General features: G+C 39.6%; 1 pseudogene; it reads right to left on the minus strand.

The window, feature by feature from the left end:
- Positions 1–3,350: 3,350 nt before the first annotated feature.
- On the minus strand, positions 3,351–4,302 carry LOC109377396 (olfactory receptor 2G2-like; annotated as a pseudogene).
- Positions 4,303–17,357: the final 13,055 nt, after the last annotated feature.

Raw genomic sequence — 17,357 nt, forward strand, 5'->3', positions numbered from 1 at the left:
TACAAAACCTCCTCTGCATCTTGTGGGGGCAGAACGGGCCACCTGGCACCTAGAGTGACCCTGGCGATGCAGGTCTAGATGAATGGGATTATGAGGTGTGATTGGTGGTATTTACAAAGTCAATGCCATTTCTGCTCTCGCCTGCCCAGAGGCACACTGAGAACTGCGCAGCCAGAAGGCAAATTGTGCATCTTCATGCAGTTTTTCTGCTGGAGGCTGGGGGGTGGGGGGGAGGGGGAGATTTCTGAGCCGCTAAAACCACCTGCCAGGGGGCCTGCGAGTGACTCAGCAGCTGAAGTTGCCCTGCCTCCCAAGCCTAGCCAGCAGTGGAGGAGAGGTGGGGGCGGGGTAGGTAGGCCCACACTCTTCAGCCTCTTCCTGGCCAAGTTCCTCAATCCCCTGTGAGTAGGAGCACCTCTGTAATCTGACACTACTCCTCCATTCAGGTGAGCTTAAGACTCTGGGATGCGGGGGGGCCAGGATTTCCGAGGGAGGGTGCGGGTGGGTTCTTATGTATGCAGTTTTTTGCTTTCTGTCTGAGAAAAAGAAAGAGAAAAAAAAAGTCCCGCTGCCGTTTTTTAGCTGAGGCTTCTGCCTCAGACGCTCCAGCCATGCTCCTGGCGTGGGACCATGGGGGCCAGGGACTGAGCCAGCCCTGGCACTGCAGTACTCTCCGATCTGCCTCCTGGGGTCCCTAGTCCCCGCAGCTGCGGGTGCAGACCGAGCCTCCACAGGCACGTCTCTTCTCTCTCTTCCCCCACTTGCCTGGCTGAGGCTTTTGCCTTAGACTCTGCAAACCGTTGCACTCCTGTTTCACGCTCCGCAGGACCAAGAGGCGCATGGAGCGAGCTTGGGAACACTCTCCAATCTGTCTCCTGGGGCCCCGTGTCTCAGCAGCTGAGGGGGCACCTCCGAGTGTCTCGCCTCTTTCTTCCCCCACTCGCCTGGTTTGCTCACCTTCAAGCAATCGTCGTTGGAGTTTCTTAGCTATTCTGTGTGATGAGTAGAGGTTCCTTTGATGAGTTACAGCTGTTCGAATTGTGGCGCTTTCCAAGGGAGAACTCAGGGAGCCCTCCTCAAGCCGCCATTTTTCCTCTCTCTCCTACAGTTACTCTTAAGAGAAAATAGTCTATATTTACAAACATATGAGTTTTTAATAACTTAGCTTGTATACTGGATCTTCCATGGTCTGGATGTTTGCTGGTGTCTGAATACCTCAGAAAAGCAGATCCTTGCTCATCATATGAGAGGAAATGTAGTATTCTTGGGAAGATATGGAAAGATCAGCCTGAAGAAGAAAGAGTGGTCAGGAAGAGTCAAGTGTATTTAGTGTATGCTCTGTCGTATATGAGTTACCCCCACTCAGAACACATTTTTTTAGTGTTCTAATCTCATGAGGAATTAATAAAGATTCAGCAAAAAAGGCCATAGTAAATTTAAGAATGGAAGTCCTCAAGGAATTTGGGGGAACTTGAAAATAGCAGGGTATATAATAAAAGGGGTACACCTCATATCACCCAGATTTTGAACATTAGGGTAAAACTCCAGCTGATATCTTGGCTACACTGCCTTAAGCGCAGTCTTCTCCCCAAAACTTCTCTCCTTACCCAGCTCCTCCTTTGTGATTTTCCTCAGGGCTACTCCTGAGCTTTACTGAAGTGACAGAGTGAGTGCCACTTACTCATGAAGGCTTCAGTTAGCTCCATAGTACTCAATTATATAACACCCTCTTTGTTTTTCCTTCATGGACCTTATCCAAATTTCATTACCCTGTATTTCATTTCAATACAGTTTTCAGAGTCTATCTTTCCTAATGGTATTGAAATCAATATGGGTATGTGTCATTTCTTTCTAGTATGCTCCCTAGACTTAGCAACTAGCACACCACACCTAACATTCATTATTTGTCTTCCAAAGTTTGAATGAGTAAATGAGTGAGAAATTAATATTCAAAACACTGAAGGATGCTCGCTTCAGTAGTGCAAATACTAAAATTGGAATGATACAGAGAAGATTAGCATGGTTCCTGAGGGGAGGAAAAAAACCAAACACTGAAGAGAGACAAGCCAGGCAGAGCATTTTCTTTCTAATTATGCCTCTGCTTCAGAACAGTTATAGATGACAGTTCATTCTCTGACTTCTTATTCTTTATTTGAAACAATTACATTTGGTCCTATGGGATTATACCACAAAATTCTTCTTCATCTCACTGAATTTGTTTACTTATTTTGATGTAAGTTTTAACCCAGAGCACTTTGCCAACTGTAAGCTATAGAACCCAAATTTGCTATGATGTGGTGAAAAGAAAGTATAATATTATGAATTTATATAAAATTTCCCAAAATCAAGATGCAAAATTTCCTCATTTTTAGAAAAGGAGTGTTTAAGAAAAAGGCCATTTAGAGTGAAGTAATGGGGGTGGGGGGTGGGGAGCTGAAGTAAAATAATGTTGTAGCAAAAATAATAAAAGGTGTTTGATTAAGCTTTCATCTGGAAAATAAATCTCCAAATTATGAAAATATGTTTTTGCATATAGAAATGTAAGGGTCTAAAGGTTAGAAGAAAAAATAGTAATAATTGACTATCGCATATTTTAAACATAAGCAAAACAAATATAGGATTATACTACCAATAATAAATGTTATTATTTATATGTCTTCACAAGACACAGAATATTCTGGAGCTGGGCTTTTTCTTAGAAATCAGACTCCAGTGTTAGGCAGTCCAAACTGGTTTGTTGGTTCAACCACAACATAATACAACCAGGCTCTTTCCTTCTGCTTTATCCTCAACCTGAAATGTGTGGCTTTCTCCTTATGCTGTTGATGCACCTGTACACACCTCTGCCACATTCTAAATGGATAGAGTATAGGGTGAAGTAAAATATACTGCTGTGTGACAGCTTGACAAAGGCTTGTCCTTGCAAAGAAGTAAGCTTTAAGCCCATATAGAGATGCAGGAAGGCTGAGAGACTTCCCAATGTGTTGTTCACAAATGAAGAAGAAGAAGGTGGCTGGTTTAAAACATTCCTTGAATAGTTTCATGTTTGTCTTAATCTGGTAAAACATTTATTTGAAAGGAGTATCATATATGCTACATATATAATGTGTTTTGGAGAAAAGACATTGAAGCACAGATTGACTAAAGGATTTACCTATGTTATTACTGGGTCACAGCAAAGTTTGGACTACACACATATATTCCATGGTATATTATGGAATGTTCTATAAAAAATAATCAAAATAAAATGGGAGAAAATGACCCAAATAGGCTTCTATTAAAAGATGTTGTTTTTTAACCACAAAATAAAGATGTTTATCACTGTAGTATTTATAAAAATTTCTTGATAATCATGTAAAATGTATTCCCAGAATCTTTCCTAGAACTTTCTTTAGTGCCCCCTTAACATCTTTGTTCCTCAGAGTATAGATAAGTGGGTTGAGTATGGGAGTCTCCACAGTGTAGAAGAGGGGAAAAAATTCCACTGGTCCTTGGATCTACTCTTGGCTGGCTGCAGGTACATGAAGATGATGGTTCCATAGAAGATGATGACGACTATCAGGTGGGAGAAGCAAGTCCCAAATGCTTTTTTTCTTACAGTAGTTGATCTGATCCTTAGAACTGCTTTGACAATGCAGCCATAGGAAACCAGAATGAAGGAGAAAGGCAATATAAGAAACAGGATACTAGCCACAAAGAACTCCACCTCATTGAAAGTAGTGTCCACACAAGCCAACTTGATAAGCACAGGTATCTCACAGATAAAATGATCCACTGGTGATGCCCACAAAAGGGTAGCTGCAGGATGAGAGTGGACTGTACCAGGTGGTGTCCACTCCGCTGAGCCATGCCAAAGATGCCAGGGACATGCAGAGATGGGGATACATTGAGACAGTATAGTGGAGGGGATGGCAGGCAGCAATGTAGCAATCATAGGACATCACAGCCAAAAGGACACATTCAGTAGACCCCAGGGCAAAAGAGACATAAAGCTGAACCACACAGCCACCATAGGTGATGGGTTTCATAGGATCCCACAAGTTTACCAGGAGCTGGGGAATAATACTGCTGGTAAAACAGAGGTCCAGGAAGGAGAAATGAGAAAGAAAAAAACTACATTGGTGTATGAAGCTTGGGTTCCAGGCAAAATACCAGAATGATGGTGGTGTTACCCAAAATTGTTAATAAATACAAGACCAAGATGACCACAAAGAGAAACTTTCGTAACTGAGGATAATCAGAAAACCCCAACAGGATGAAACCTGTCAGGTTGCTCTCATTGATACTCTTCACAATCCCCATGTGGAAATTATGTCCCAGAAAACTGAGTCATCACTGAGAAAGACGACATAATACAGAAGGTCAAATGAGTGACAATGTCACCTCCCCAAAAAGTATTCTGTTTTAAATGCTTAGAAACTATGTCTTTACATGCAGTGACTTAGATCTCTCTATTTTCCTATTGCATGCATTCTCAATAAATGCAATATGCACCTTCTTAATGTCATAGTTGTCCACTGATGCTTTCCAAAGTAGAAAAGAGCACATGTATTATTAAAAATCATCATCAAGCTACAGTAATTAAAATTGTATGGTACTGGCATAAAGAAAGACATAGGAATCGATGGAGCAGGAGCCCAGAGATAAATCCACTCATATGCATATACAGTCAACTGATCATCAACAAAAGTGTCAAGGATGCACAAAGAAGAAATTTTGTTGGGAAAACTGAATATTCATATGCAAAAGAATGAAATTCTTTACATCATACACATAAATAAACTCAAAATGGATTAAAAACTAAATGTAAAATCTAAAACTAAAATTCCTAGAAGAAAACATAGGGGGAAAACTTTATGTCATTAGTGTTGGATGTGAGTTTTATGGATACAATGCTAAAACCACAGGCAACAAAAGCAAAAATATAGGGAATGGGAGAAAATATTTGCAAACCAGATATCCAACAAGAGGTTACAATGTAAAATACATAAGGAATTAAAATAACTCAACATCAAAAATACCTGATAATCTCATAGAAAGTAGGCAAAGGACTTGAATAGATATTTCTCCAAATAAGACATACAGATTCCAACAGATATTTGAAAAGGTATTCCATATCACTATTCATCAGGGAAATGCAAATAAAAACCACAATGAGATACCACTTCACACCTGTTAGAATGACTGTTCCCAAAAAACAAAATATAAGTGTTGATGGGTCATGGCGAAATTAGAAATTTTGTACAGCATTGATAGGAATGTAAAATGGTGCAGACATTATGAAAAATAGAACCAGCATTGCTCAGAAACAATTAAGAATATAAATATCATATGATCCAACACTATTCTGGTTATATATTTGAAAGAATTGAAATGATATATCAAAGATATATCTTCGCTCCTGGGTTCATTACAGCATTATTCACAATAATTAACCTAAGCCCACCTATGGATGAATGAATAAAAAAAGATGTGGTATATTATAGAGCCTTAATTAATTGAAAATTATTAGAATATTAATGGAATGTTATTCAGCCTTTAAAAAAAGAAATACATTTTGCAATGTCCAAAAAAATGGATGGACCTTGAGGGCATTATGCTAAGTGAAATAAGCCAGACACAGAGGACAAATACTCATTCTTATATGAGGTATGTAAAATACTCAAATTTATAAAAACAGAAAATAGAATGATGGCAGCCAGGGATTGGAAGGAGGGGAAATGAGGAGTTGCTGTTCAATGGTTAAAAAATTATAGCATTCAAGATGAATACATTCTAGAGAGCTGCTGTCCAACATGTTGCCTATAATTAACAATACTGTATTGTGCACTTAAAACATATTGAAAGAGGGCTGGCCAAGTGGTGCGATGGTTAAGAACTGGCTTGGGACGCCAGAGGGCCCCGGTTCGGATCCCACATATGAGGGCCAATGACACTGCACTCCACAGCTAAGATGCTGAACAACAGCTCAACCTGGAGCTGGGCTGCACTGAGTCGCCGGCGACGGCATAGGCTGCAGCCCCTTTGGCAGTGGGTTGCCATGGACTACCGTGTGTAGCCAGCAGCCAGTGTGAGCGGCCAGCAGCCACAGGGAGCGGCCATCCAGAAGCCGGCGACTGATCTGCCTCACCCGGGAAGAGCGCAATAATGGTGCCAACTTGAGCCAGTGAAGCAACGTCCTCCACAACTAGACTGAAGAACAAAAGGACAGCAACTTGTCTGTCCCCCTTCCCCCAATTCCCCAGCACTGTTTCCATCCCCCCAATTCCCCAATAAAAATCTCTAAAAAAAATATTGAAAGAGTAAATCATGTTAAGTATTCTTACCCCCCCCCACACACACACACACAAAGCAAAAGGACACAGGAATCTTTTGGAAAGGATGGATAAATGTATTACCTTGTTTGTGGTGATGGTATCATCATCATGGTAATAATATAGCCATGTGCATGAATTTGTCCACACTCATCAAATTGTATACGTTAAATAAATTGTTCAGGTTTTATATATCAATTATACCTCAATCAAGCTAACTATCACCTGTTGTAGGAAATAAATTAGACCATCACTTCCATCCAACCAAATTTAAATCTTTATAGTAATGTATTTCCAGTTACAAAAAGAGGGAAACTCAGTTAATTCCAACTACAGAAAAAATTGAACTGAAGCTTTACTTAAGGAATTTTCAATAAGGGAGAAATAAAGCCATTTTTCATCAGCCAAAAAAAGAGTGGAAATTTGTTATAAGTTTACATTTTTAAATATACTAGATGCGATTGTCATTAACTAAAAATCAATTCCTGAGAGCTTTTGTGACTCAGTCAAAGGCATAAACATACTTAGCAAGTGTTTAAGGCAACACTTGAATCTCTCTTACAACTAACCCCATGCTTTTGTTAATTGTACACTCACTCTATCTGTTTTTCTTCTTCTTTCCCTTACTGGTTGGTTGGTTGGTTGGTTGGTTGGTTGGTTGGTTGGTTTTTAGCTTGCTCCTTTTTCAGAGACTCAGAATCCTCCATGATCCAAAATCAGATTTTAGGAAATGAAATGTTATCCATAGGATTTTAGATTTTTTTCCCTGTAATTATTTGCACTTTAGTCATTAGCTCAAAGATGCAAAATGTGTTTCTTGTTTTAGAAGCAAGTAATTAAGATGATGTTTTATTTCCAATGAGGATATTGTATCTGATTTATTAAATTATTCTACTCAAAAAGATACCAATTATGGCTTCATTATGAAAGGCCAGTCCATCCTTTACCCCCATAGTTACCCAGGGCACTTACCTCAGTAAAAATAGTGCCTTACTGCTAGACACTCACAAATCTTTGTTCTTGATTATATGGGAACCTTGCTAAGGGATTGATTTTTTTTATTTGACCAAGTTGTATACATGTCTACTCACAACAGTTTGTGAGATTCATGAGGCCAGGGGTCATGCAGACCCCTACCATTAGACTGTTCAGCACACAGAAGCTTATAAAAAATGACTCAGCAGTCCACCCATATTATATCCATCATTTTATACCTCTCTCATTTTCCCTAGAGAGACTAACACATCTCAAGTCAACTAGTAGATAGTAGTCTCCTCACCAATTTTTCTCTAAATTAAAGCTGCCTAAAACAGATGTGATTCTGCCATCTATTTGAACATGACTTGAGTAAAAGCATAAATGTCAATAGGGGGACTTGCAATGTGAAAACCAAGAATCATGACCACACATGGCCCTCTTCTTGATTTTGATGAACTCTACCCCAATCTCATAATTACAGAATGAAAACATCCTGCCGTGTCCTCGTTATTATTTTATCCCTTCCCCCCCACACACTTCTCTCCACTAGGAAGCTTCATATATTTTTCTATTACTGAAGCAAATGCTTGTTTATTACAAAAGCAAATGTTTCTTTTTCAAATTCATGTTTTACAATAAATACGATGCATTAACTATCATTAGTTCTCTCTTTCTCAGTGACCTGCAGAATGTTCCCCTGTCCCTTCATTGGTGAGACCCAGAATCACTGCCTTTTTACTTGCCTCTGTTCACCTTCCCTTTCAATCTGAACCTTGAAGTGGCTCACACGCAACACCCGTGAGCAGGCTCCTGCAGAGCAGGCGCAGTGCTGAGCTACAGAAAGCCAGCAATGCCACTCACAGACAACCCTGAGCGGGGGCCCATTTAGTAACAGTTTTCTGAGCAAGCAAAATGTCTTTGTTGCTCATTAAGACATCATATATTATTAAGTATAAAAGGCTTGGAATAAGTTCTAACTAAACATTTTAAGATGTAAATATTGACAGTGAATGCAATGTTTCCACAGCTTCTCTCTCTAAAATTAATAACTTGAATGCAAAGAACAGAGAATACAGGGAAATACCACTCTAAGCAAGAAGAGTCCTGAAAGTATGGAATGTCTATAAGCCTATGTCACATAGTCCACATGTCATGTGCCTGATATGTTAAACTTAACAAAATCACGTGAACAGAGAGAGTGACATGTTCTTTTTTAAGCACCATTCTGCACACGGCTCATCTTGGAGAAACCAAGTGTCAAATGTAGCAGGCAGGCCCTGCAGAATAAGATACCCCCCTGGGGATGTAGTTCGTACAGAAGACGGCTTCATAAGGGAGAATGGCTCAACTTATAAGCAAGTGGCAGGGCTGGGTGACAAAGCAAGCTAGGCATGGTTCCAGTGCAAAGATGTCTTTCATAAGGGATAAAATGATTAGAAAGACTGTATCTGAGTGAACCTTTCAGATGTCCACTGAACCTTTCCACAAAGTGATTAAAGAACAGAACACAAACTGAAAAGTACCGACACTTAAGTCTTTAGGTCACGTTCTAAAAATCTAACTGAAACAGCACCCGGGGGAAGAAAGCAAAAGTGATCCTGGCATATTAGGGGACAGACAAGCCTAGATCATTGTTTGCCTCCAAAGATGACAGATATGTAAGAAATATAAAACAGTGGGCCACAATGTGATATATAGATGATGTATTATAAATTGTACACTTGAAACCTATGTAATTTTACTAACCATTGTCACCCCAATAAATTTAATTTTAAAAAAGTGGATCTAGGTTTCACACATTTAAAAATCCATAATACATAAAGAAGACCAAAGAAAAATTTTAAAATGGAAAGGAAAGGTCTCTAAGAAACAAAAATTAGGTGAGGAACATACACTGGAAGGAGAATTTCTCCAGGAAACAGTGTAAATATTTGGGAAGTTAAATGTATTCCTCCACACAGTCAAAACCTTAACACAACCTGGAGCTACAAAAACAAATGATTTAAAACAACAGGAGATTTTAAAAAGAGACTGGTTGAGCTATATAAAAATAATGAAATATATAATGGTTGCATCCTAAATTACATTTAGGAAGTGAAAAAAAGAGCTAAATAAACATATGTTTGAGTAACTTGCACAGAATGCAATAGAAATAAAATAATTATTAAGAAAGATGACATGAGGGCTGGCTGAGTGGCTCAGTTGTTTAAAAGCATGAGCTCTGAGCAAAAGGGTCACCGGTTCAATTCCCACATGGGCCAGTGAGCTGCGCCTGAGCTGAGCTGCCACTGAGCTTCCAACAGGTGACAGGATGGCTCAGCTAGTGAGAGCACGTGCTCCTAACAGCAAGGTTTCAGGTTCGACTCCTGTATGGGATGGTGGGCTACGCCCACTCGCAACTAAGACTGAACACGACACGAGCTGAGTGGCCACAAGCTGCTGATGGGCAGCCGGATGGCGACTGGACTTGGAGCTGTGCTAGCTGCAACCTCCACAACTAAGATTGAAGGACAACAACTTGGCTGTTTCCCTTCCCAAATTCCCCAATAAAATCTTTAAAAAATTTTTTTAAATTAGAAAGAAAGATATGAAAAAGTAAAAAAACAGAATACGTCTTCAAATTCTCACAGTCAGTAAATTTTCTTGACATCAAAAGTTCACAGTTTAGGGCCAGCCGAGTGGCGCGTTGGTTAAGAGCTGGCTTGGGATGGCCAGCTCAGAGCAGCAGGGCCCCGCTTCAGATCCCACATGAGGGCCAGTGACACTGCCCTCTACAGGTAAGATGGTGAACAACAGCTCGACCTGGAGCTGGGCAGCCGTGAGTCGCTGGTGGCGACGGCATAGGCTGCAGCTCCTGCTACAGTGGGCTGCCATAAGCTACCGTGTGTGGCCAGCAGCCAGCGTGAGTGGCCAGCAGCTGGTGTGAGCTGCCAAGAGCCACCATGAGCGGCTGTCCAGAGGCCGGCGACTGATCTGCCTCACCAGGAAGAGCACAATGATAATACTAACATGGGCCAGTGAAGCAACGACCTCCACAACTAGACTGAAGAACAAAAGGACAACAACTTGTCTGTTCCCCTTCCCCAATTTCCCAATAAAATCTTTAAAAAAAATCACAGTTTAACACTATGAAAACTAACATCCAAGCAAGTGAAATAATTCTTAGTTTCTTTATAACAGTATATTACAAAATTTGCAAAGAAGACATACCACCATTACATTTTCATGCACCAAGTAACATAAAATAAACACATATAAACCAAACATGTAAATGATATAAAGTTTGGTCATTGATCAGGTATTAAGCTTTAATGAAAACTTTTATTATGTATAGAATGAAAATTTTGCTCGTTATGTTCTCTAACTCATTGCTGTAAAACTGAAGTCAATAATAGAAAGTTAGGTAAAAGAGGATGACAAAATTTGAACTGGAGATTATTAAATGTATCATTTTAAAAAATCTAACTATTAAAATATAAGGATATCCACAGTTTTTTTGTTTGTTTGTTTTGTTTTTTTAAAGATTTTTATTGGGGAATTGGGGGATGGAAACAGTGCTGGGGAATTGGGGGAAGGGGAACAGACAAGTTGCTGTCCTTTTGTTCTTCAGTCTAGTTGTGGAGGACGTCGCTTCACTGGGCCCATGTCGGTATTATCATTGCACTCTTCCCAGGTGAGGCAGTTACTCACCAGCCATTGGACGGCTGCTCACGGCAGCTCACGAAAGCTCACGCCAGCTCCCAGTCAGCCCCACTGCAGCCTACGCCATCGCCAGTGACTCACAGCAGCCCAGCTCCAGGTCGAGTTGTTGTTCACCATCTTAGCTGTAGATGGCGCAATGTCACTGACCCACATGTGGGATCCAAACCGGGGCCTTGCTGCTCAGAGCTGGCGTCCCAAGCCAACTCTTTTTTTTTTTAATTGGGGGAGGAGAACAGTGTTGGGGAATTGGGGAAGGGGACCAGCCAAGTTGTTCTTCAATCTTAGTTGTGGGGGGTGCCAGTCACCATCTGGCTTCCAGTCAGCAGCTCATAGCCTCTAAGCTCAAGGTGCTGTGTTCAATCTTAGTTGCGGGTGGGCATAACCACCATCCCATGTGGGAGTTGAACCAGCAGCCTTGTTGTTAAGAGCTTACACTCTATCCACTAAGCCATCCAGGTGGCAGCTCAGCTCAAGGTGCCAAGTTCAGTCTTAGTTGCGGGCGGGCATAGCCCACCATCGAACAGGCAGTCTTGTTGTTAGGAGCACATGCTCTCACCAACTGAGCCATCCTGCCACCTGTTTGCAGCCCAGTGGCAGCTCAGCTCAGGCACAGTGTCTCTGGCCCAAGTGGGAATCGAACCGGCGGCCCTGTTGCTCAGAGCTTGCGCTCTTAAGCCAACTCTTAACCACCGTGCCACTCGGCTGGCCCTGCAATCATTAACTTTAAACAGCCTTAAAGACAATCAAATGTGGAGAGGAAAGTCTTCTCAACAAGTGGATAAAATCAATATATTTTTTTTAAAAAGTCAACCGTGATACTATTTACACTATGCACAAAAATAATTTGAGATGCATCATAATAATTGAAAAAGCTTAAACCATAGGAGAATATCTTTATAACTTGGGAGTATACAATGATTAGACAGGTCACAGAAAGCAAAACATTAAAAATAATTTGTAATTTAACTTCATCAATAAATATCTGCTCATCAGAATATCAATTAAGAGAACTATTGGTAAACCACAAAATGGAAGAAAATATGGCAAAACTTACACTTATACCAAGGATAAACAAAGAAGCCTTACAACACAATAATAAAAAGATAAACAATTCAATAAGAAACAAAAGAATATACATAAATGGTCAATAAGCATGTGAAAAGTACTCAATACCACTAGTCATCAGGAAAATACAAGTAAAAAACCAAATGTGATACAACTACCTAACGAGGCCCGCTCGTCTGCCGTGGCCACCTGGCTCGTCAGCCAGGCACCTAGAGGGTTAATCTGAGTGGACTGGATGAGGAGATGAGAAAAGAAAGACACAGAGACAAAAGTTGGGCTCAGGAGGTCCACTGTCCGCTGATGGCGAAAAGTGGCACCGTTTATTGCTTGCACACAGTTTTTATAGCAGAAGTAGATTTCTTTAGGTAAGGGGTTTTGTGAGCTTGAGGGAGTGGGGAAGCAAATGTTCCCGAATCGAGACAAAGTATAGCAAGTAGAAACTGCTAATAGGCTGGCAATTCATTCTGTAACTTTCAAGGTTGTCTGTGACGTAGGCTTGTTCTTTCTTCAGCAGCACAGTGGAGAATGAGATCTATCTAGCAACCTTCCTACACTGCTCACCTGGGCCTGAGAGCCTGTCAGCTTGCCAGCAGCCAGGCTTAACCCTTACTGCAGACCTCCGGCTCTCCATAACAACCTACCCACCACAATAGCTAAGCTTAAATAGACAGGTGCTTGTCATGGTTGCTCGCTCAAATGTTGTGAAAGAATTCACGAGGCAGGTAGGAATACAGAAGGAAGATTTATTAAAAAGTAAGAGGAGGGGGCCAGCCGAGTGGCTCAGTTGGTTAAGAGCTCACGCAAGAGTGCAAGCTCTGAGCAACAGCAGCTCGATGGCCTGCCCGAGCTGAGCTGCCACTGAGCTGCCAACAGGTGACAGGATGGCTCAGCTAAAAAAAAAGTAAGAGGAAGGTTGGCTGGGCAGAGTCTACTGGAGACTACTGCATCTGAGTCTTTGTTTCCTCTGAAGTTTTATGTTTTCTAACCAGGATATAAATTGCTTCAGCCTGTAGTGGAATCTTCTGTTGTGTTCGGCTTTGTCCAGTTGGGGTGGGGGAAGGTGCAGTAAACTGGTTATCAGAATCTTTGCATATGCTATATAAATTTAAGTTGGAGCCAGGAGTGAATCCCATACAGATGCAAAAACCTCTCCCAAATTACCAGGCCAGGTGTGCAAGGCCGAAGTAAACAGAAGTACTGAAACTGGTATACATAGTAAATGTATAGTAAACAGAGTCATTAATGTTTGGTGGGAGGGAGACAAAGAAAAGAAAGAAAAAAAAACTTTCAAAAAGTCCCAAGCTAAATTACGTTTGTTAAATTGAATTATACCAGAGGTCCAAATCTCAAAATAGAAGATATAGTGCCACCTTATAATCCTCCCTGTCTCGTCAGTGATGACAAATGTTAGCAAAGATGTGGAACACCCAAAACTCATTAATTACATGTGGGAGAGTAAAATAATAAAACTACTTTGCAAAAGGTATACCAGTTTTCTATATGACTAAACATACATTTACCCTCTGACTTAGCTAACCCACATCTAGAAATTTACTGAAAAGCAATGAAAATCCATGTCCGCAACAACTCATGTAAAAGAATGTTCATAGCAGATAGCTCACATGACTATCAATAAGAAAATGGATTAACAAAGCAGTATATTTATGCAGTGGAATAGTAAAGAGAAGGAAGGAAGGAAGGAAGGAAGGAAGGAAGGAAGGAAGGAAGGAAGGAAGGGAGGGAGGGAGGGAGGGAGGGAGCGATGGAGGAAAGGAAGGAGGGAGGAAGGAAGCAAGGAAGGTCAATCAGAGAGTGAGAGAGAGATTCGGATATAAGCAACAAAATGGATTTGTCTTAAAAAAAAGACATGCTGAAAAAGAAGGCTTACACAAAAGAGTCTGATTCACTTAAATTATGTTTTAAATTAAGCAAAATTAATATACGGTGAAAAAATCAGAAGAGTGGGTGACCTCAGCAAGAAAGGAGAGGACAAGAATCTATTAGGAAGAGCACGATGGGATATTTAGTGTGATTTTGGGTTACAAACATCTATGCATTTTCAAAATTCAGTGGATATGCTCTTAAGATTTTTATTTTATTATGTTAAAATCAAAACCAAGTACAGACCAGCCTTGAAAATTCCCTGAGCAGACAAAACCAGTTTAGTCATACAAACAAAGCTTAATTTAGCTTATATTGTAAGGTTAACTTTACCTGGATCATTTTTTGCTTATGTTTGGGAAATCATAGGCAAAACTTAAACTAATAATATCAATAATTAATATGAGGTAACAACCAATGACTTTTCTATCATTTAAAAATATTCTAATATAACCAGTCATTATGAAGAATAGACAGTCAGTGCCTTTCCATCATATAAGCTGCTTTAACTCTATATTCCTAAACCTTTTCATGTTTTGACTTGGTTGCTCCTGGTTCAAGAAATGTCTTTTTGTGGTATGTACAATGAACTTTTACTAATTACTACTTCAGTGTTTTATTGGTTTTACCTCACCTATTTTTGAACTTTGGACAATTTTATTGAATTTAAATGTCACATTAAAAGAAAAAGCATAAGGTGTGAACAGAAAAGGGGCCACATGTTAAACCTGACAAGCTCAGGAGACTGAAAATAACCACAAAGGATGGCGTGAACATAAAAATTCCTAACTCAGGTGGGCCATGGAGGGAAGTCACATCCTTGGCCTGTAGCTTCCTTGACAAAGGTCCATCTTTACCTTAAGCCTGTTTGTCTTCTTTTTGCATCTAAGATAACATGCCCTTGCAATGTCAGAGTAATCTCTTCTTCCGGATCCCCCAGGGACCACAACCCACCACACCAGAGCAGGAATCTACAAAATCCCTCATTGTTACCTTGTTCCCCAAATACTATCTATATGTGCTGTAAAATTCTATTAATTATCCTGTACCAACCAACGTAAAAGAAGTGTGTGTTTCTCCATTTTACTTTTGATCAAATCCCAGAGATTTCCCCGCTTTGCTTTCTCCCACCCCCTTAATCTACAACCAACGGGTTTCATGTAACCCTCCTCCTTTGATTCTAATGTATAAAATAAATTGAAAAATGGCCATTTTCCAAAGCATTTTCTCAATCTGTTGAGACTTTGCTTCCCAGCAATTGTCATCAGTTTGGCTCAAATAAACTCTTATAAGCTGTCTCTTAGGCTGAAAGTTTTTTTGTTGACAAAGGAAATATTGAACTATAGTCATGGTATACATGGTGAAGTATTTAATGTGGAAGTGTCCTACTATCAATTATTTAACTTGAAATGCATCAAATAGCTAAGATAGATTGACGGATGGATACTCAGAGTTCTCCAAAGTACCAAAACCAACAAGATAAATACATCTATAGCTATTAGTCTATATCTATCATCTATCTATCTATCTATCTATCAATTATCATCTATCATCTATCTGTTTGTAGAGAGAGACTAAGGAGTTGACTCACACACTGTGGGGGGTCATATGTGTGAATTCCCTAAAGAGGGTCTGCAGGACAGAAATTCAGGCAAGAGCTAAATGTAGTCTTAAGTCTGAATTCTGCGGGAAAGCTGCCTGGAAACTTAGGAAGGGCTTTATATTGTAATCTTAGTTTCTATGTTGCAATTCCTTCTTTCTCAGGTATCATCAGTCCTTTTGTATTAAGACTTTCAATTGATTAGTTGAGGCCCACACACACTATAAAGGGTTACCTACTTTACTCAAAGTCTACTGATTTAAACACTAATCACATCTAAAATTACTTTTATAACAACACCTAGACTGCTGTTTCACCAAAGAACTAGACACAATAGTCTAGATAAGTGGACACATAAAATTAACCATCACAGTCCACCCCTTGTCTACAAGGCACTCATATACATCTTCTTAAATCATACTAAATATCCAAATCAAGAAAAAAATCAGGGCAAAATAGGCAAGGGTGTGGGAAAGGTACAAAGTTGCAGTTATAAGTTCTGGGGATGCAATGTACAGCATGCTGACAACAGTTAACAGTACTATAATATATGTTTAAACGTTGCTAAGAGAGTAAATCTTTAAAGTGTTCATGACAAGAAAAAAATATACACATATATCAGCATCATGATATTCTACACCTAAAACTAATACAATGTTTTCTTGTGTAAATTATATCTCAAATTTTTTAATTTTGTCATTTCCTAAATTTAGCTGATTTTTACAAGACAGGCATATTTCTGACAGGGAGACTTTCAGAATTACAAAATTCCTATTACGTTCTTCTTTCAGACAATGTAATTACCATAAAAGAGCACAACAATCAGTTGAGAGTCAAAACTTGTGTAAAACAAATAAGTTAGCCAGTGTCCATCTATTGATTGATGTTTATGTATGACCAAACAGTCATTATATAAAAAATAAGTCATGGATGCTTCATCAGTTATAGCCTTTGTGTCCTCATTAGGAAGTTGGCATATCATTTAGAACTTCCTTGGGAATGAAAATAAAAATGAATGGATTATTTACCAATTTGCCCAAAATTTAAAATCAGATACTATTCATTCTTCTTTGGCAGAGGCAACTAATTATAGGTTAAATTACCTAGTATGCTGTGAACAAAGCTTAGGCACAAATTTACTTGATTTTACTAATATTTGAAAAAATTCTATTTGCTATTGGAAAGAAAGACAATGGGCAACTAAATCTGATGTATTTCTTTTTCTATTAATGGCAGGCTCAGCTTCTCCCCTCAGAAAAGCCAATATCAAAAACTATTGATTTTTTTTTTTAGTCAAATTGCCTTGGTTTAAATTCCAATTCACCCCTGGAGCTGTGTGACCTTATGCAAGTTACTTAACCTCTCTGTGTCTGTGTTTTGTTAACCATATAAGGAGAATATTAGCTACATCTACCCCATGGAATTGCTGTGAAAATTAAGATTTTGTATGTGGAGTGCTTTGAAGAGTGCCTGGCAAATAGTAAGTGCTACGAATGTGTTTGCTATTAGTCGTGGTTGTATCAGAATAATAATAATAATAATTAAATTAAATTAAAAACCAGACTGTGAAAGCCTTCACCTTAGATCTCACTAAAGAGAGCCACAATCCAACATATTCACCATCCCACTAATGGTTCAGTGACAAAAGCTGTGTGGCCTCTGGAAAATTACCTCTCCTCTCTGAGCCTGCTTTTATTTATCTACAAGATATGAATTATAATAGCACCCATAATGACGGCCCGACCCGTGGGAAGCTTCTAGCTTTTCATTAATTAGGCTCCTGTCCCAATGCCCTGCCTAAACCCATATCCCTCCCA

This window comes from Hipposideros armiger, unplaced genomic scaffold (genome assembly GCF_001890085.2).
Source record: "Hipposideros armiger isolate ML-2016 unplaced genomic scaffold, ASM189008v1 scaffold_1388, whole genome shotgun sequence".
Classification (NCBI taxonomy): domain Eukaryota; kingdom Metazoa; phylum Chordata; class Mammalia; order Chiroptera; family Hipposideridae; genus Hipposideros; species Hipposideros armiger.